Source organism: Dreissena polymorpha, chromosome 9 (genome assembly GCF_020536995.1).
Source record: "Dreissena polymorpha isolate Duluth1 chromosome 9, UMN_Dpol_1.0, whole genome shotgun sequence".
Taxonomy (NCBI): domain Eukaryota; kingdom Metazoa; phylum Mollusca; class Bivalvia; order Myida; family Dreissenidae; genus Dreissena; species Dreissena polymorpha.
Genome location: NC_068363.1, coordinates 9,082,112 through 9,104,896, shown reverse-complemented (window position 1 = coordinate 9,104,896; position 22,785 = coordinate 9,082,112). Strand labels below are relative to the sequence as shown.

Genomic DNA, 22,785 nt, shown 5'->3' with positions numbered 1-22,785 from the left:
CGTGAACCAAATCAATATCTCCATATCTACTAGAGATATTGAAATAAACTTTTAACATTTGTGTTCATGGTTTTTTCTGTAACTGACCAAAACCTATCACCGTCCTCAGCATTTGATCAGGATTATGACCACTTTTATACAAATGTATGAGTGTTAACAGGATAAAACATAGGTTATGATTTGCTTATAAGCAGGCGCATTTCTGAAACTCCAACAATGTGCAATCGGAATTTAAAAAATAACTTCGGGGTCAATATGGGATATAACTGACCAAGGTTTATAACTACATGTATAACCTTCAATTTAGCAGAAGTATGTCCACTTCAAATTTAAAACTTGAGGTTACTTCATATACTAAATCAAATTTCAAACATGTGTTTAAGTCTTTAAAACGGCCACTTACCATGGCCCATCACCCATCACATTTACCAAACTTTTGGCATGAGTATGCCTTCATTTATTCTTACCAAGTCATTAAAAGGTTTATTCGCATTGTGACATTCGTGATAAGGTATTCTTCCTATGGTATACATCTCGGAAACTACCATAGTTATTCAACTGATATGTATAACATGTCTTTGAGATCCGCATGAGAAGTAACAGAACGAAGCTTACAATTTTGACCTACAATACATCTGAGTAATGTCCATTTTAAACTTAGAAGATGTAGGGTTAAATATGCAATCAGCAACTACATTTCTATATCACGACAACAGAAATTCATAAAAATATCATTGCAGTATAAATGGTTATTATGTATGGGGACTGACAAAGGCCCTTATACTGACATTTAATTTATCACACTCATTCCCCTTTTATAGATTTTTTAATTAAGGTCAAAGTTTGAGTGTGTCGATCAATAACTTTAGTTTGAATTATGAATCTTGATGAAACTTTGAAACAATGATATATGCGCCAAATTCTATGCCTCTTATGCTTTTTTAAAGCAAAGACAAGATGAAGTTAAGGCTCGATTTGGTTTAATTTAATATTGTATCAGAAAGTTTAAATCCGGTGCTCTGGTTTGTATCCGACCCATTCAGTAGTCAGACGGCAATTTCATAAAAATATGTACGGTTGCATTGCTCTTTAACTCCGGTTTAAGCACCCGATGTGTGTTTGCATTTACCGTTCTAAGGCGTTGACTCAATATTTAGTCATTTTTGTTGTTTATAGTTGTTTCATGTTTCTTGTACTGTCTATTGTGTGAATTTGCTATTTTTGGTGAATAGATCTGTGCTTAGTCTGACTTTTAAACTCGAAAAAACGCTTTAAAGCTGTAAATTAAATGCTTTCCACTTACCGTATGTAATTTCTTCTACTTTTGTTTCATGTCTCACTTTTTAACAATCGGCACGTTGCAATAGAAATTGCCAAATACTATAATAAGATAAATCTTCTGCCGGTCAAACTGAAATGTCATTTTGTGACAATTTATAATCATAACAATAACTAATGTGGAGCAAAGACAACGAGTGTCTGTTCAACAACTGTAGTAAGGATGGAGATATTTTGATGACATTGACTTTACTTAGGTAGCTAACATATTGACCTTGCGTACGAATTAGGCAAGTTCTGTTAAGGTCTCTTGAACTAAAAATAGTAAAAGAAATCCTACTTTGATGCATTTTGCTGTAAAAGTTTGTGTAAGGTAAGGTTCAAGCAGGTATTGCCTAGGTTTGCATTTGTGCCAGTCATGTGATAGTATATAACGGTCAATGTATAGACTTTGGGATTTATGCCGGCTTAAAAGTCACCCCAAACCTCACTTTTATCCGGAAAAAAACATGTCACTAATCATAAGATAACGATTCAAAGTAGACAGCGATTATACAGAATAAATGTCAATGTATTTTAGATTTAATTGCTGACCGCTGTTATATTACGCAGACCTAGTTTGTCTCCACCGAGACCACAATCATTACGCTAATACGTTGTGATCTTTAGTATGTCGTACCAGTTTGTTGCACACCAAGTGTAATATGTGGCATTGTTGTGACTTAAACGTTTAAAACCACAAATATATAATTATGATATATTTATTACATGAAACCTCTTGGTAACTAAATAGTTGCTGTTTACATCATCAGATGTTATTAATTTAAATTCCATTTTTAAATACAAGAACTATATTCTAACAAATATTCTGAACAATGTTCACACTTTTGTATTGATCATTAAGTTCATTTAAAAGCGATTGTAAATCAGTTCCATATTCACCCAATATTTCAAAACACTTCCGACAAACATGTTGACATCCACCTTATGCTTTTATAGCATATACTGTATTTGGTTCATGCTGTCCTGTGCGAACAAGTTGTCGCAACTCATCCATGTCTTCTAAAAGCCTGATCGGGGTATTTTCGGTTGATGTGCCGAACCGCGTTTTCAGCCTGTAAAAATTCAATTTTTTGAAAATTGTATTTCCCTGTTATTCAGCTTATTATGTACAGCTGATATCGACCAAGCAAACTATGTACTGATAACTAAGCACATAAACGCCTTCCTGGGTCAGCTCGTTACCAGTACTAATTGCGCATATGTATACGTATTTGACAAATACTGAAAATTGCTCTTCTTAAATATGTGGACATGGCCGTAATTACATTACCAATCACGACGCAATTTATTCTGCCGGGCTGTAGTTCAGAGATCTAACAACTCGGCTAACCGACCCAATATTGTTATGTTGTTCTGGGGGCATATTAAAATCGCACCGTCCGTTAGTTAGTCAGTCAGTTAGTTAGTCTTTCCGTCCGGATACGTTTCCGCTCAATCAGTCAAGCAATTGTCATCAGATCTTCACCAAACTTCATGAAAATGTGTAAGGCAATAACATCTAGGTCAAGTTCGATAATCGGCCAAATTGACCAAGACACTCTTGAGTTATGGCCCTTGAATCATCGTAAAATTGGTGTTTTTCTCGTTTCCGCTCAATAACTCCAGCAATTGTCATCTTGTCATCAGATCTTCACCAAACTTCCTGAAAATGTGTAAGGCAATAACATCTAGGTCAAGTTCGATAATCGTCCAAATTTACCAAGACACTGCTGAGTTACGACCCTTGAATCATCGTAAAATTGGTTTTTTTCTCGTTTCCGCTCAATAACTCGAGCAAATTGCATAAGATCTTTACTAAACTTCATGAAAATGTGTAAGGCAATAACATCTAAGTGAAATTAGATAATCGGCAAAATTGACCCAGACACTTTAGAGTTACGGCCCTTGAATCATCGATAAATTGCGTTTTTTCTCGTTTCCGCTCAATAACTTGAGCAATTGTCATAGGATCTTCGCCACACTTCATGAAAAAATGTGTAAGGTCATGAGATCTATGTCAAGTTTGATAATCAGCTTAATTGACCAAGACACTTCTGAGTTACGGGCTTACGGCCATTGAATCATCGAAAAAATGAGTTTTTTTCTCGTTTCCGCTCAATAACTCAAGCAATTGTCGTCGGATCTTCACCAAACTTCATAAAAATTTGTAAGGCAATAAAATTTAGGTAAAGTTCGATAATCCGCAAATTTTACCCAGGCACTTCTGAGTTACGGCCCTTGAATCATCAAAAAATTGCGTTCCCGCTCGAAAAATGCTCATAACTTCTTAGTCGCTTCAGATGTAACCTTCATATTTGGTATGCATGTGTATATATGTATATTTCCACACGCACACACATTGTGACCCCTTTGACCTTAAACTTAGGGTCCGCGTTTAGGTTTCGAAATCTGCGTTTAGGTTTCGAAAAAGCATTTTTTGGGGGCATATGTCTTCCGATGGAGACAGCTCTTGTTTTTTATCTCAATTATAAAATGTAATCGTCAAAATCTAATTCGAATAATTTGATGAATTATAATCTGTGAACGTGGCGTTTTACCTACTTTAAGTTTCATTCAATGTTCCTTTCACAATCTGATTTGATGAACTTGACTCATTCAACTTCTGATTTTGGGAGGTAAACTCACACATAAATATGATTAGTTTGTTTTAATCCCAATCAAACTCGTATCAGAAGTTGAACACACTTGGATTAGTTGAACTAACTGGAAATGGCATCATATTCAACACAAATGCAAACCGAACGAAAATAACCTACCAAACAAACAGATCATACGAGCAGATGATCACCGTAGTACCGCCGACGGTCACAGTCGCCACTTTAACTGTTATGTTGGCATATTTTAGAAAGGTTGTACCTGAAAGAATGTTAGGTTTCACATGATTTATGACAGTAATGACATGTTAAGCATAAGAAATGGATCACCAAAGTGACTATGTGTAGAGGGGGAGGGAAAGGGACTGAGAGCGAGAGGGGGAGAGAGGGAGGGCAGGGGGAGAGTGGGAGAGGGAAATGGTAAGGAGAAGGAGAGGGGGAGAGGAAAAAGGGAGAGGTAGAGGGATGAGAGAAAGCGTCGAGATGATTAGATTTTAGAGGTATGAGAATACTTTTCATGAGAGTGAAGGGATTGGTTGTAGAAACTGTTTTCCGGAAGTGGTTTTTTGCGGGAACGAGTTATGTCTCGCTGAAGCAAGCGCTCTCTCTTTCGCGCTCTCTCTCTGCTTCGTTTCTCTGTCTCTCTCTCTCTCTCTCTCTCTCTCTCTCTCTCTCTCTCGCTCTCTCTCTCTCTCTCTCTCTCTCTCTCTCTCTCTCTCTCTCTCTCTCTCTCTCTCTCTTCTCTCTCTCGCGCTCTTCTCTCTCTCTTCTCTCTCTCTCTCTCTCTCTCTCTCTCTCTCTCCTCTCTCTCTCTCTCTCGCTCTCTCTCCCTCTCTCTCTCTCTCCTCCTCTCGCTCTCTCTCTCTCTCTCTCTCTCTCTCTCTCTCTCTCTCTCTCTCTCTCTCTCTCTCTCTCTCTCTCTCTCCTCTCTCTCTCTCCTCTCTCTCTCTCTCTCTCTCTCTCTCTCTCTCTCTCTTCTCTCTTCTCTCTCTCGATCTCCTCTCTCTCGCGAGACTCTCGAGGGAGGAGGGAGGTTTGGGAGGCAGTCTTCGGCAGGCAGGCAGGGCAGGCAGGCAGGCAGGCAGGCAGGCAGGCAGCAGGGAGAATGTACATGTATCAATATAGTGCTCATTTTATGAAGACCAACATAGTTAAACAAAGTTAAACAAATAAATACAATGGAAAAATTATTTCCACAATAAATATATGCTGTTTTAAACGCGTATGTACAAACACGAATCAAACATAAAAACTGCACTTTCCAACAGCCACTTACACTAAAAGCGAATTAAGGATACACATACAAGTTAGCTATAATATGAATCCCATAAATTGATTATTTCTTACGCTCATTAAATATATAACTAATAACTAAGATTTATTCACAACTATATTATGAGTGGTAAATAGAGAAATAAATTAGATCATAGTTACCTTACACAGAAAAAAGTACGTATGTAAATCATTACAAAATAATGATATAGTTCGCATTCAAGTGTAAAAAAGTATATCTGAATTACAAAGATGACATTTCCTTTACATAAAAAGGCAACTTTGTTGGTATGAGCAAATAACGATTCAAATTTTGAATATATTATAAAAGACTGTTTGTCTGGAAAAGCTTAATATATTTATATATGATAATTGAAATCTTATTTTAATAGCTTAAGTTCTACTGGGCTCATTTAATTTAGAATTCTATTTGTGTGACAGCTCATTAAAGTGATATTATGGGCGTTTTTCACTGTTGAATTGAGCGGAAAAGAATTAACAGGTAAAAATAATTAGTTAAAATGTGGTAACTGACCAATTATCTACAACATCTTTCTACCAGTTGTTTATAAAAACAATATATTATATTCGATATTTTACATGACTCACCCAGTCCTCTAAGCCGAAATGATCCGCAAAACAAAATTGTGTCTTTGTGTCGTGTGAACGAATCTGCATGAAAACTACATTTAGACTCACATCGTACATCGAATCATTTATGTCGTCAGTTGTCAAAACGAAAGTACGGTTGATATTCAAATGCATTATTTTTATTTTTCCGGGATATTGTTTTAGTATGTTGATGCTGCATTAACAAATATAAGTATATGTGAAGTGAAAACACCAAAAATAAACAAGGGTTGCGATAGACACCTATAAACATAGCATATACTGTAAGATGCCCATAATATCACTTTAACATCGGTTGAATAAATTCCGGAAAAATATATGAACATTTCAAACTCTTTGATTTAACCATCATTCTAACCACAATTTTCTCTGCAATAAAAGGATGACCGAAGTATTGTGTGCCTTCTTTTATTTTATACCGCACATTTCAACAGTTGATAATGAGCATGATAAAATATCTAAAACAAAAATAAACATATACAAGAAATGTTACAGAGACAATCCTTTTGTTTTTAATCAATTTTCAGATCCCACATTGTCTCACAAAAAATAAAAAGTGCATTTCGTATCGTGTTAAATCTATGTTACCAGACCACATCTAGCGATGAAGTGTTGGCTATTGCTATAATAGACATTTGTTGTTTGTGTGTTAACTTTATTTTTCGAAATATTGTGCGAATTAGTTTTTTAATTTGAGTGTGTATGGGCCTTTAAATAAACAGTAGCTAAACTGTCCCTTATTGAAATCAAACCTTATTAATAATAACACACAACTAGATGAATATTGATAATGTAAATTACGATTAAAGAAAACGGTAACTGAACAAACATCACTAGAGCGGAGTCTGCACCCATATAGTAATCATTATCAAAATATACACAATTTTGTACCTCCTCCAGTTTTTTGTAGAAGCCATCCTAAACCCGAAATGACAAAATTGGCTGTGAATTCAAACCTTGCAGCGAAACCAGCAAATCTCCTTAGTGTGTCTTTCCAATCGGACGGCATGCTTGAAACATATTAATGTCAATAAATGCAATCATGCTATAGAACATGGTGTTTTGTAGTGTTTTTTTTGCATTACATAACAAAGGTGAACAAGCAAACACATATTCTAAAACATCAACGTGTTTACTTGACTGAATTACGAGGACAGTGGGTTAAAGACAATCGAACATAGCACGTCATCTTTTTTAATGTCTATATATCAGGGCAAATATATCAGGCTTGAAAGGACCTTTTCACGTTTAAGTAACTTCACAAAACTAAAAAGAATTGTTTCAGATTTGAAAATTCTCATTGTAGTTATGCTAGATGCGAGGAAACAGTATTACTGAACGTTAACTATGCTCTAAAATATCCATCATATGCATCTTTTGACGATTTAAAAACCTGATATTATAAAGCGTAACAACCGCGAAACGATTGAATAATTTTCAAGTTCTGTTAGTATCGTTATATTTTGTGACATTACGAAGACTGCTAATATAAAGTATAACGTACACCTCTCTGGTTTAAGTGCCATTATTTTACTCCAAGGGTCAGTGGTTCGAGCACAGTTGAGGATTTTTTTCTTTCTTAAATGGTATTCTTGTTTTTTACTGGAGCATATTCGTTCTTATGTTTACATTGATCAATTTAAAGCATATAATGACCAACTTCAATGCATGTCAAAATCTTTGAAAAGGTCTCTTTAAATGGTATCCTGACAATTATCTTGTACATTGTAAATGATAGAGGATCGCAAATCGGCTTTCAAAATTTTCGGATAAATAAATATCGCTTTGATCTTTAGAATAGCTAGTCGCAATAACTGCAAAAATACACTGATCGGAAAAGTTCAGGCGTCCCGTGGACTCTGATTTCTTAATTCAAGGGCACCGGTGATGGACCAACTAATCTCGAACAATACCCCCAGATACTTCTTTTATGGCGTGCGACTAAACGCCGACTACGGAATATCGTTATGCCTATGTATGGATTGAGTTATGAAGTCACGACACATAACGATGACGGAAACGCGATACTACGAGAGTAAAATGCTGATATACTATACAATGTCGTGTTATCACCTTAGCCCCGTCGTCTTATTGTAATCGTATTGTCGTGTTTACGCGGTGTCTTCATTAATAAAAGTAACATAAATACTCAAAATCAACGAATATTTCGCAAAATATTTCGTAAATAAAGTAAACCCATAAAAAGCAGCAATGTTCCTTATAGCAATAGCAACAATTCAACGCTAGATGTGTTATGGAAACATAAATTAAACGAGATACAAACTGCTCTTTTTTATTATTTTTGGCACAATATATTTCATTTCAATTTCCTGCAACGATTTCTATTCATACGACACACGAACACTTGGTACATTAACATGTGTTGAATATATTTTCCCACAAAAACAAAAAATAGCATTTTGATTCTTGTTAAATCTGTAACCAGACCCTAGGCTATTGCTTTAAGGAACAATGATTTTTTTATGTGTTAATTTTATTTTTTTGTAATATTATTCGAAATATTCGTTGATATTGAGGGTTTATTGGCTTTTAAAGGGGACTTTTCACGTTTTGGTAAATTGACAAAATTGAAATAAGTTGTTTCAGATTCTCAAATTTTCGTTTTAGTTATGATATTTGTGACGAAACGGTAATACTGAACAATTACCATGCTCTAATATAGCCATTGTTTGCATTTTCCCGACGATTTAAAAACCTGAAAATTATAACGCGCTGCAACGCGAAACGATTGAATCATTTTGAGAGGTCTGTTGTTGTCGTTATATTTTGTGATACTACGAAGATTGCTTATATAAAGTATAAAATACGTCTGTTATACATACTTGTCAGGATGGTCAAGCGGCCTAATTGGTAGAGTTTTTACTCCACGACTCCAGGGGTCAGTGTTTCGAGCCTCGCTGAGGGTGCCTTTTTTATTTTTTTTATTCTTGATTTTTTACTGGAGCCTTTTAGATCAAATGTAAACATTTATCAATAAAGCATTTAATGACAAACTTCAAAACATGCCAAAATCTGTGAAAAGGCCCCTTTAAGCTTCAATATAATTTGAGAAAGTTGCATAGAGATTTAGAGTTATTTAACGCACTCATTTAGAAGTCGAATAGCTCGTGTATTATTTAAATCAAGTTTCGCCGATCTATCCATTTGTTGAATATGTTAGTTCAAACATCTGTTTTATGCTCTCTGGTGACAAACATTTACAAACATACACGATCGCAATTAATAACGCACGTTAATACACTCATGTCCGCATGAGTGTTCAAAATCGAGAGTTCACATGTAAAGCCGCTCTATGACAAATATGATTTTCACCGTTTGATTTTACGAATTAGAAAAAATAAATATTTTCTCAATAATGCAATGAAATGGACACTTGGGCGCACTGAAAGTGTGCACAAGGAAATCATTGTGTTTGGCGGTTTTCCGTCATTCGGCTTTGGATGGTCGAACTGTAAAGACGTAGTTACAGTTTGTGTTTGTTGTCTTTTTTTGTATTGTAATTTCTATTGAAGTGTGAATAGATGTTCGAACTTAATTGATAATTTAGGTATGGGTAAACTTATAGATGAAAAACACAATAGGCGGATATTGTATATGTGTATGAATTAAATCTGTTTCATTTAGATAACATTAATTTTGTTAATATGTATTTGTTGAATTATTTAAATGTGCCATTTTTGATGCAGACACCAGTCTGTTCAGATACTTTATCAAATACTAAAAATGTTTCTGTTTCGTTTACGTGTTTTCTGAAAATGACATTGATTCCGGTGTTTATAAAATGCGCGAGTAACGCTCTAATGACAGACAATCAATCAATATATACACCACAGAAAACCATTAAGCGAATGAAGCATTTTCATCTTCATAATAGATCTTATGTTTCATGTGTGATGATAAAATATGACAAATATCCAGATATACGGTAATAAGCGTTAAAATTGATAATATTGTATGGATAAAGTATATAACAGTAATAACAGTTCTTTTGATTCAAGTTTAAACATGCATTAAATTGGATACTTATTAATATTTCATTTCTTTATTAATATACAACTCTATATAAACAGCATTTATCAGAACAACATACATAATTCGCTTTATATTTAAAATTGAACTTAATTTCTACCTGTTTAAATTTGTAAATACGTCTTACCTGAATTTTAAGAGCGATATATATAACGGCAAAATGGAAACGAAAACTGGACTGTTTGGCGAGTAATCAAGTTATTTGCTGGTTTTATTTATAGAATTATATTCAAAGCTGTTCCACGTTTACTTTTCTCTTAATCATCAGGATATTTCTTTGTAAAAGAAACTCGGAATTGCAGTTAATACAAAAGCGTTATTTTACATTAGTAAAAAAAGAATGAAATTATTTATATAATAATTTAAATGAACAAAGACCCGTTAATATTGTTTGTCTCAAACTCGCAATTTCGAACTTTTGCGAGTATCTATTGTATACTGTCAGCTTTCGGTGTTTAAATAGGTTGCACAAAAACGTAGAATACGGAATCCGGATAGTGCATTCTAAAATCTCGCACTTCTTTTATCAAGGGCGACACTAGATACACGAAGCGATACTTGATATTTTTCTTGACAGTCGCGGCGACGCACGATATTTTTCTTGACAGTCGCGGCGACGCACGATATTTTTCTTGACAGTCGCGGCGACGCACGATATTTTTCTTTACAGTCGCGGCGACGCACGATATATTTCACACGATATATCGCCCTTGTGTAGGTAGCCCAAAAGGCGATATATCGTGTTAAATATATCGTGCGTCGGCGCGACTGTCAAGAAAACTATCGTGCGTCGCCGTGACTATCAAGAAAAATATTGTGCGTCTATCTAGGGCTGTTCAAACGATGCACCCTGTTTTCGGGTGATTTCGAGTTGAATACCTTGTTATATATATATATTTGATAGTGATTTTTTTTCTTCAGAAAAGTTGATTTACCGTTATAATGTTATTATTTATCATTCTTAATGATGTTTTCACTAATTAATATCATAGCCATACGCTAACCACCTGTGATCTCGCTCTGCGCGGTTCTGGTACATCAAATTAAACTTCACAATGCCTTTAAAGAGCTTAATGTAATGATGTTTAGGTACGAGCCTTTTACAACATACATGTATTCGTAAAATATTTAATAAAGGTGGACGCGTGTTCATGTTCATGTCCAAATTCTTCGATTTGACCAATACATACATGCAAGGTGATTGACACAAACCGAATAAATTATTTCTGAAAGCTTTTGTACTAAGATTTCTTGTCGTTTAATAAGTATATGGTTTCAATCATCTAACGTTTGTTTTAAATTAATAAAATATTTTATAAAAGGCGACCAAGAAGTTCGTATGTAAAGTGTGATGAAAGTATAACTTATAAAAAATTTGGACTTTCATATGTGGATAAGCAATATGAACCCTTATTTCATGTTAACTACTAATATACATGTAATCTCTTTACTGGAACATATTCACTTAACCAAATCAAAATCGATAATCACCGTTGGAACACACATAGTAAGGAAGTGGTTTAATTATATTTCATGACATCAAAACTTATTTCTAAATTATACTATCACATTCCCCCAATTGTATAACAAAATGACATGTATTTAATATATCAGTCATGTTACTGTTTTGTACATCGGACCTCTAGGAATCAACATCTATATATTTTATTAGTTAATTAACTCCTTTTTGAGATAATTGAATAAGGAGGACATTTGTATTCAGCAATACGTCATTGCGTTGTATAATCAAACTGTTCTGTAATAATTCAGAGATTTGCTAAAATGTTTAAGGATAAAGAAATATGAAATTTGTTTGAACACATGTTCACATAGTGATCACACATCTCAGGTCATTCATTCAAGAGAAAACCCATTCATTTTTTAAGCTAACATTTTTTATTGAATCGAATTGTGACGCAAGTAATAACATAAAAATTCTGAATAAACTCAAAACCTCTTACACTGATCAACAGCATTTATAAACAGCGTTCACAAATCCAATATATTTCGAAAATAAAAGCCCATCCATTTCATTTTGGTAGTTCATTATTAAACAATGCTTTTACAGTTAATTTACCAAAGTTATTCATATGTAACTACTAGACATACTTGATTTACATAGAAATTAACTTGCTACCGAAACCGTGCGATAAAAAAATGAATGAAAATTTACATTACTGTACTTGTACTATGAAAAATCAACTTTCGTCATTTGTGAAAAATTGAAATTAAATGATACGAACTTGGGTTTCATTTGTATATACATAATTGTTCAAATTAGAATATAACTTTTATATGTAAGCATATCTACAATACATTTTTACGTGTAATAAAACAAATTACCCATATATGCAACACATAAATCTGCCATCAATAAAACGAAATTGTCTGCATTTGTTACGAGTTCCTCAACAAAACTCCATCGACCTTTTTCTCTGTTCATTTTTTGTGTCATTTACTAAACGTGCCGATTAAGTTTTGTAACGCCATCAGAAGTCATGTAGTAGTGTTTGTGGTGACATCACTTTCATAACCTCTCGTCGTTTCCGAAGACTTTGGTGACCCGCATGGTAAAATGTTCCTGCTGAAGAACAGAAATATGACTGGATTGCACGCGCTGTTGAGGGGATATAAGCGCTGCAGAACGATGTAGTAACGGACATCAAGCACGTCGATTTGGTATACGTCCAGGATGTGAAACGCTGTTGCTGGCAGCCAGCAGATTAAGAACGCTGAAATTGTTTTAGAAATTAGTATACTATAAAGTGCGCAGTATTTATGTGCATTTTGAAGATAGTTACAGTAAATGTCTTACCAAGTACCGTACTTGAACACATAATAGATGTGTGTATGATAAAGAATGAAATGCCAAATTTAGCTAGGTTCATGCGTATAAAGCTTTTTTAGATAACAACAAAAATACATAACTTAAAGTTAACGTCCTTCTGATTAGTTTGCCTAAATAATTGCAATTAATAATCAATCAAAAAAGTAAAACTTACAGCAATTTGTAGATTTACCATAACACAATCGCTTAATTTACCATTCTTTACACGCTTCCGTTTTCAATACCCATCAATACACCTATGACATGTGTACAGATTGCAGATATTTATACATGTTGAATAAAAAGCTATCTCTGTTAAGACAGGGTAATTCATTTAACGAAAGTTAACGTATAATTCTTATACGATATATGTTTAATTTGGTAAACTTTTGATATGGAATAAAATACATTGAAACTGTTTGAATACTAATACAAATTAATTTAAGTAATATCTTGTTTCACTATTTTGTTAACATACATGATGCTAAAAATATTGTTTATATGCATTGGTTTTATAATTATCCTTTTCAAATAGGCAATGAATCATTCTTATGAAAAATAATTTTATAACAGAGTTATTCGATGTGTGTTGTATATTATCAACGTATTAAATATGTTTTCCTGCTAAGGGTATACTTTTATTTAAGTATCGGAAAAGATGCAACATTGCGGTGACGTATACGAAATTTGTGTTAATCAAATATACATGCATGGTAAAAGAAATGGTAGTATATTGTAAACACACATGTCAAGACATATACATGTATATTCCTTTTTATGTTGCAGTGAAGCAACTCTCTCTCTGTCAACGTTACCTTTGTTATATATTATGTATCTCATATTTTATTATGTGATATGTTAAACAATTACATAATTATTACAATAACATTCACCGATATATGGTGAATTTCATTATAATATTTAAATCATTTGCATAATTTAGTGGTACTATTTGCAACATAGTATCTACTTTTATAATGAAAATACATGGCAATATATTTTTAAACAACGACAAACTAACTTACTTACCAAAGCACATTATCAATGTCATCTGTATTGATTTGATTCGGGCTTTTGGTAGTAAACCACTGTTTTTTGTTTCGTGACATGGCTTTAAAGTTAAATCTGAAATAGTACTCAACGACAGGTCATTCTGTAACTTGAACGCTTTCGTAAAATTTTATATATTTTATGTCAAGCGAATGCGATACTCATGTATCAATTCAATGCAAATCGAGCATATCAAATTTACCATAACATTGCAATCAAATTAAACAATAAATACAATTAATCTACATGTACTAGTCGTGAGCTATTTTTGATTCTTTACAAGTGTCACTTTATCTTAAATCTTAATTAAAACAAAGTAAAATGTTCTGGTATAAATGTTTTTAATTAAATATATTTATTTATTGCATGTATTAGGATCCGAAAATATTGTCGAGTGATATCGAGAGATAAGAAATAATGATACACGTTTGGCACATTAGAACAATGCAAAACTATAGAAATAATGATTGTTCGATTCAACAATCGTACGTGTACCTTCGAATATATAGTTCATTTCTGAGAGCTGTCTGCTTTCCCGCCAATGCTTCCAGATGACAACCGTGATGCCAATGTAGCAGTAAAATACAGCGAGGAATGGAATGAAGAACACGACTAGCAGGGTAAACCCGACATACAGCTAAAATTGCGTAATAACCAATGTTGACATATAATTTTCTAAGAAACAATAATAGTTAAAATAACTAACAAATTAAAACTATTGTAGAACAACATGTAGCCTCGTGTTAATTGTTTGAAAAGTAATGTTCACTGTTTTAATTGTTTCCGTTTAAACAATAGCATTGTAATAAACAGACAGTATTAGAAATGCATTTTATTAATACAAAACGCAAAGAAATGTATTGGATTATTCTAATTGACACATTATTCTTATTGCTGTTTCCAATAAATGTAAATTTTATTTGCTAAATAAGTGAACACAAAGATAAACACCTTCAACAATATATCTTTATTGAAATGAATTTCGCAGTATTATGCAACATGACTGAGTCTTACGAATTGTAATGTGTGTGTATGGTTTTCTGTTTTACAATTGGGTTTCCTACCGATTTGTTACACAAAATATGTTACACACCTTCCATCCAAGTTCTGTCGTGATAGTTATGTCACAGTAGTATATAGTTTCATAAAGAACAGTGCCCGTGTACGAAAACGTCCACACAGGAATCAAAAGGGCCATTACCCATGAGCCGATAAATATGGCTTTGTAGGGACGGTACTCTGCAAGGTTGAAAAGTTGAAGATTATGTTACATGTTTTTTCCTTATTGATCAATTTATATCATAAACTACATTGGCAAAATAGAAAATGGTACCATCAGACATTTATATCACAGGATCATAACTCCTCTGACATAAATGTTGCATGCTTTTATTAGAATGTACAGTTACAAAACATTTTTATCATTACAAACACTTGATATTTTCGCATACGCAACTATAGGGATTTATGTACATTCCACATAATCTACCTCAAGTAATTGCTCTCAGCGGGTACCGTACTGCCAGGTAGCGGTCCACGCTCATTCCGATCAAAAGATTGTTGGACACAATTAGGACCACAAACGAAGAATAGCGCCAGGTGCGACACATAACGTCACCAAGGAACCATTCCCCTCGTAAAATACCGTTGAATACCCCGTCACCAAGTACGCTTACTAAGCCGACAAAAGGTCTGAAATATTATCATTCGAAGATCGTTAAGTAAAATATTTGATTTTAAATGTCCTCCGGCAATGCTAGTAAAAGGCATTTGAGTGATTTCTCCAACTAAGCACACCTTACTTACGTGCTGATGTATTTTAGCTTAAAGCCTTACATAGAGAGTACATGTTTTACAAATATAAATATGAACCATGTGCATGTTTAGTAGCTTGCAACTGTCCTGCATTGACAATTATTATTGTTTACGTTAACATTGCATACTTATATCTATCTTGATATAAATGCGCAAAAACTATTCAATGCAATAGAAACAATCACTGCACTATAATTCTTATGCATAAACATTTTTCGAATATTATGTTAATTTGGTGCATATGATGTTGCTGCAGTAATAAAAAGATAGGTTTGATCAATGGTTATTGAATACCTATACTGATTATAGGCATGCATTTCAAATATAATTACCAGCAATAGAAAGATGGAATATGAAGAAATGAAGCCTGTTGTTGTCTTTCTGTCGACCTAAGATGAAAATGACCAGACCGTTTAGGGGGATGATGACTGTCGCCATCAGCAGACATAACACAGAGATGGCCACATACGATCCCTGCAACAGAAAAACGTTAAAACACGTAAGGACCTATGTACCACATTTATTATATAATGCGTATTTAATGTTAGATCCGATTCTTTATAATTCTCATAACTCATTGCGAAAAGTAATTCACAGCACAACAAAACGAAGTACATGGAATTGTCATGATTAATATTTACAGCTGCTTCTGATCATGCATTAAAATGAGCAGAGTTGAAAAGTCTCGTTTAACAATAAGCAATGCATGTTGCCTATATGTTACATTGTGTTATGAAACCATTCTCGAGTAAACATTTTGTTTCAGTACTCACTTAGAACGTAAACCGACGTCAAGTATTTTGTATTTGTTATTTTGCCAGGTTAAGTATGCGAGGAGAGTTAGCAATCACTGCACATAAATATGCACACAACTGTCGCATCCATACGTCTAAGTCAGTAGTCTTTACTTCACTTTACAGAGTTGTGACGTAATTTTCTTATACCACCATTTACATTGGTTAATAAAGTGTTATGAAATTTATGTAGAGTTTATGGTAATTTAATATGTTGCAATAAATCAGTTAAATATTTTGCTGGGCCAATACTAAAACCAGGTGTAACACATTATATTTCTATAGCACATTATAACAATATAAGAATAAGGTTGAACTATAATCATACGATAATGTATACTTGATGAAGACATATATTTGTTAGTTTGTAGTTTCCATTTTTAATTATTGTTTTATTGTGGTTTTAATTAATGGAAATGTACTTAATATAATGCAAGATGCATTGAGAAGACACTGTTCATGCATATAATTTCAAGCATTACGTCTCAGTCAGAGGTTTTGATCATTATGGTCTTTACGTAACATAGTAATATTTATAAAATAATATATATATGAGTCGTGTTCTGAGAAAACTGAGCATAATGCATGTGCGTAAAGTGTCGTCCCATAGTAGCCTGTGCAGTCCGCACAGGCTATTCAGGGACGACACTTTCCGCCTTAACTGGATTTATGCAAAGAAGAGACTTTCTGTAAACGAAAAATATCATAAAAACGGAAAGTATCGTCCCTGATTAGCATGTGCAGACCGCACAGGCTAATCTGGGACGATACTTTACGCACATTCATTTAACGCCCTTTTGACAGAATAGGACCCATATTTATGGTAAAATGATGCGGTAAGCATTGTTCGCAACCGATGTGGGACAATGTGTTTCTAGACAGCCATCTCTCTGAAGCAATTCCACCGTCCCACACAAACTCACTCCCTGAGTCATGGAATGGTTTCTAAATTACTTCATGGAAACAGTTTCCCACGAACGCATTGGCCTTTATTCGTATTAAACGACCGCCTGTTGGTGGTTAATTTGCAACAGCATTACCGCATATCATGGTCTATAACTATAACATTGATATCCATCTCTATACTACGACAGCATTATAAAAATCTTAATTAGTTCTGCCATATAAATATAAAAAATAGTATTTTTTTGTCAGAAAGCCGATAACAACGGCTCAAATTTGAAATGCTGAACAAATGCACGTGTAACAATGGAAATGATGGCTATGCATTTACTTGATACTTTTATTTAATAAAAAAAATATTTAATAAATACAACTTTCGATTAAACATCACACTTACGGACAAATCATGCTGGATGATCCCACTTTGATTCACATTGGAACTGTTAATCTCCATAGCTTTCACTTGTTTAAACACAATTAAAAATCCGATATGTTATTAAATTGCACGTACTTTCTAACGTTTCATGTTAAATACTTCCTGTTGAAAAAGATGGGTGCAAATATTTCTTCGAGAATAACTCTCTATTGAAATAAACGTGTTAAATACGTTTCGTTTACACTTTAAATACAATCACATAATTAAAACAAGAGGCCCATGAGGGCCTGAATCGCTCTACTGCTTTAAACACTGTCACTGTGACATTGACCTTTGACCTAGCGACCTGAAAATCAATAGGGATCATCAGCCAGTCATGATCAATGTACCTATGAAGTTTCATGATCCAAGGCCTAAGCATTCTTGAGTTAACATCTGGAAACCATTTTACTATTTCGAGCCACTGTGACCTTGGCCTTTAACCCAGTGACCTGAAAATTAATAGGGTTTGAATCCTCATTAGTATAAAAAAAACTGAACAAGTTTAAAAAGAATCGGATGAAAACTGTGGACTTCATCGGATAAACAAGTTTTTACTATTTCGAGTCACTGTGACCTTGACCTTTGACCCAGTGACCTAAAAAGCAATAGGGTTCGAGTCCTCATTAATATGAAGACACTGAGCAAGTTTAATAAGAATCGGATGAAAACTGTGGACTTTATCGGATAAACAAGTTTTTAATGTTTCGAGTCACTGTGACCTTGACCTTTGAACCAGTAACCTGAAAATCAATAGAGTTCGAGTCCTCATTAATATAAAGACACTGAGTAAGTTTGAAAAGAATCGGATGAAAACTGTGGACTTTATCGGATAAACAAGTTTTTACTATTTCGAGTCACTGTGACCTTGACCTTTGACCCAGTGACCTAAAAATCAATTGGGTTCGAGTCCTCATTAATATAAAGACACTGAGTAAGTTTGAAAAGAATCGGATGAAAACTGTGGAATTTTATCGGATAAACAAGACAACGTCTAACACACACACACACACACACAGACACCATGCCATCCCATAAGCTCTTCTGCCTTTGGCAGTAGAGCTAAAAAACAGTCTTGTCTCTGCATCTTTTTGAAGTTCAAATAATTCAAAATGTTGCAACCACTCAAATAGTCATATCACATTGACGCCTCGCCAATAAGTATTTAAAATACCCGATTCTCTCACAGACTGCGAAATTCAAGTGTATCTAAGAACTGCACGCTGTGCGTGTTAAGCAATCATCAAGTTGTACATAGTCTGCTTTGTGTCCGCGATTCCTGTCATTCAGTACGATCGCTTTTGCGCGTTCGGTCGTTTTACGCCAGACTTTCTTTTCGAGTCGTAGCTTTAAAGCGAGTTACCCCACTCACATTGTATTATTGTTAATTTAAACGTTGAATCTGTCTTTTAATGACAGTTAATTTAATAATATCATCGTATTATGACGACAAGTGTAGTGAAAAAATAGTTTCTCATCGGTGTAAAGAACCGTTGTATGTACCATTAATGCAATATGTACCTTTCCTAAATAAGTTTGCAATTGTCCTCTTTTTTAAAAATCATATATAGGCAGGTAGTTTCCTACTTTGTATCGGTTTCTCCAGAATATGATTCACGTAGTATATGTAAACGAGAGCGCCGATGGCGCTGAAAGCATAGTTGCAAGATACAGGGAAGATGCTGCTGAAGTAAATGTTTAGGTCAAAATATACTAAATAGTTTCCTTATATGTTTCGATGTAAAAGCGACAACTTTGAGCGAAAATAAATACAACATTTTGCACAAAGAGACCCCCATAACCATACCTTTTCTTGACGGGCATTCTTAGCTGAATCGATTTAAGCAATAAAAAAGATTTGTCATGTTCAAACCAAAAACAAATTCGACTCAAATCAAAATCGACTGTTTTTGCGCCTTTTTCGGCCGTTTTCTAGTGGATTGTAACCTTTTGCAGTGCCATTTTTTACTTTAATCTCCAACTTTATCCTATTTCAGGGATTAAGTAGTGAACACCTATGCTTCCCCTATCAATATCTCCAAACGATAAAACCAGAACAAAGTGTACAACATGCCTTCGAGGAAAATATGATGATTTGTTTAGAAAGTACAGCCCTTCATGACTCGATTATTTAGTATATTGTAGCCTTAACGATTGCTGACATCACGAGTCGCCCCCCTTGTTAACAAAATGCTCTATTTTTAGAAACGGGAATTCCAAATAGTGACGAATGTGAATGGTTACAAAATGACATAACTATGAAAATAAATACGTAGAATTACATTATTTCACGCGTACCATTATGCAACCATCCGTTTTCTTTTCCGACTTGATACATTTACAGCTTTCCATTTAATATTTTACAGACACAGCACTCGTCCAGAATTCACGCGAATCCATTAAATCCGATGCCACATTTAAACCGTTAACTCTACTCGTAACGTAAATTTCTGGCTCAAAGTAAAACATTTTAACTTCAATTAACACATCTCTTACTTTTAAACTCTACTTCATCAAATCCATAGAAAGGCACGTCAGAATCCATGTCATAAATCAGAAAACATTCATCGTACTCCGCCATTTTTTACACATTTTCAAAGAATAAAAGTGCTTTATGCCCCACTTCCTGCTGAGAATATGTTTTAATTTCTATTTATAATTAACCGATGAAATGTTCCATATACTTTAACCAGGGCCTTATTAATTCAGTTATGTAAACATTTGACCTCTCACAGAACAGTAAACGAAGGAAATAGAAATTGGGATCCCATATAGATCTAAATTAGGTGTGAGGTCACTATCAACAAGAACAGAATTGTTTTACGAACGAAATTTGTTCTAGGTTATAAGAAGATTTTTTGACATAAAACGGTCTTAGAAAAATTCACTAAAAACGGTGTCAGTAATATTCTTGGAAGAAAACGTTAGAAAAACGTTTCCCCCCAAAAAATTGTAAGAATTACCATATGCTAAATTAAATAGATATTTCGTCTGATTTTTAATCAGGTAAGGCTTCAGAAAGGTTAACCGACCGATGTGGATTTTCAAAATGTGGTATATACCTTAAGCATAGGTGCAAGCACCTATGCTAAAAAGCATAAGGTTAGCTGCAGCAAACATGAAGGCCCAAAATGTTGATAGTAAATTCTGTTTTATTTGTTGAATCAATTATTGCACCAAGTTGCAAAACATTTTAAATAGTCCACTATCTGCTTCGTCTTAATCACGTGTTATGTTTGTTCAGCACATGCTATTCATAATCTGAGGCTATTAATAGATGCGGGAAAATAAAACTACTTCTGATCAACAAGTATAATGGTATATCGAAAGTCCAATACACTATCACGCGTCTGTTGCGAAACCTCGTTGATAGTGCTTAACTACAGCGGGGTTAAATTTGATATGTCTGGGAAACTTTCTTTTGTTCTCAACTGGTAGAGGCGATATCGCATGTATTCTCAATTGCATGGGTGATAACAACGCAATATTATAAGGTTAAGCTTGTTTATATTAACAGTTCTCAATTCATAAAACGTTGAAAATGAGTTCACCAATAACTACAGGTATACTATAGACAAAAACAAAAAATGCTTTATAATCGCTAAAACCGAAGATAAAAAACAACTAAATATGATAAGAAATATGTTTTTAGTCGGCGTAAATGCTGACTTTGAAATCAAGTTTGAAATTTGCGTTTCAAAATAATTAAATTGAATACAAAAGTTTAATTATTGTGTTTGTTTTTTTCACTTGTTAGTCGCATATTCAACGCATGAAATGTGTTTTATTATAGTCAAACCACACATTAGTGTAAGTAGATAAAAATTATACTACGGGAGTGCACATAATACGTGTCCTCACATGGTCTATTACGAGTTTCTTTTTTCACCATCGAAATATATCGTATGTTTTTCTTTCGACGCAGTTTTCTTTCGACAAATTTTAATCACACTTTCATCGCCGCGTCATGCAAACATGGTTCTTATGGCGTTTCGGCCCAAGCCTAACCTGTGCATTTGCGCAATCTGGTCAGAGGCGATGCTGTTCGCCATAAATTACTCAAGGTATTATGGTCTCATTATGTATTTCCTGAACGGACTGAGAGATGCGCAGGCTGATTGGGCAATATATATGATGGGCGCATATGGCATAAGACCCATTTTCGCATGATGATGGTCCTAGCACAGACACAGTGATGTAGCCAAAATTCAGGGGATTTATATCGAATCAGTCTATGAAATATTCGAATATATTCATTCGTGTCTGCTGGCGTTATGTAAAGGTCATTTAATGCGAAAAGCTGGGTAAAACAGCTACGCCGAAACAGCGCATTGGTGTTTTATACCTATGTTAAGGTCAGAGACTGGTTGACGCCGTGTGAACTGATAGGGTAACAAGTATTGCATAAACAACAAAGTACTAGTCAAAAGGGCTGTCTTTATGACTACCTAATTCGTGAGTAAAAAGTAATGCTCGCTGATTTATTTTTCATTTATTTTCATCAATTATCTTATTGTATATTTTCAATTTGTATATGGTGTCAAAAATCAAAAGTTTTGTAAAGGGAATTTCCATTATGAAATTATATTCTTTGTGTGATAGGTTTTCGAAATTCCAACAATATTCATTTAAAATGATGAAAATGATGGTGATTGCAAATTTTACTTCTATTTGGTTCTTATTATACCATTTGCATCAGATAGTCTATGCTTTCAGAGCAAACATAGGACAATGTTGTTGTTATTTTGTCTAAGTAATCTCTATAACATTACACGGATGATAAACAGTGCACGCACATCTCGACCCGACGGGTGCGTTAAGACACACTCTCTATAAATTTAAATGGCATGTGTTCATTTTAAACTTGCGATTAATTTTGGAAAATGAGTTGCATCTAAGATTATGCAATAGCGAACAACGTCAGTGCCTTCAGCGCTTTGATTAGACGAATGTGGTCTTTATTCGAACGTCGAATACATTTCATTACAAAACTGCAAACAAAAACATTCAAAATTCGAAAAATAACACAATAATGTAATGCAATCAGTGATGAAAAGGATAATTTCAGTAACATTTATGTTGCATTAATGTTTC

The 22,785-nt window shown here is 34.1% G+C and overlaps 1 long non-coding RNA gene across 1 annotated transcript; it reads right to left on the bottom strand.

Annotated features, from left to right (window-relative positions):
• Positions 1 to 2,151: 2,151 nt before the first annotated feature.
• LOC127846596 (uncharacterized) lies at positions 2,152 to 10,085 on the bottom strand. Its single transcript, XR_008033551.1, has 4 exons — positions 10,015 to 10,085; positions 6,729 to 6,847; positions 4,098 to 4,197; positions 2,152 to 2,393 (listed from the first exon to the last, which is right to left on the bottom strand). It is a non-coding gene; the product is annotated as an uncharacterized LOC127846596 (long non-coding RNA).
• Positions 10,086 to 22,785: the final 12,700 nt, after the last annotated feature.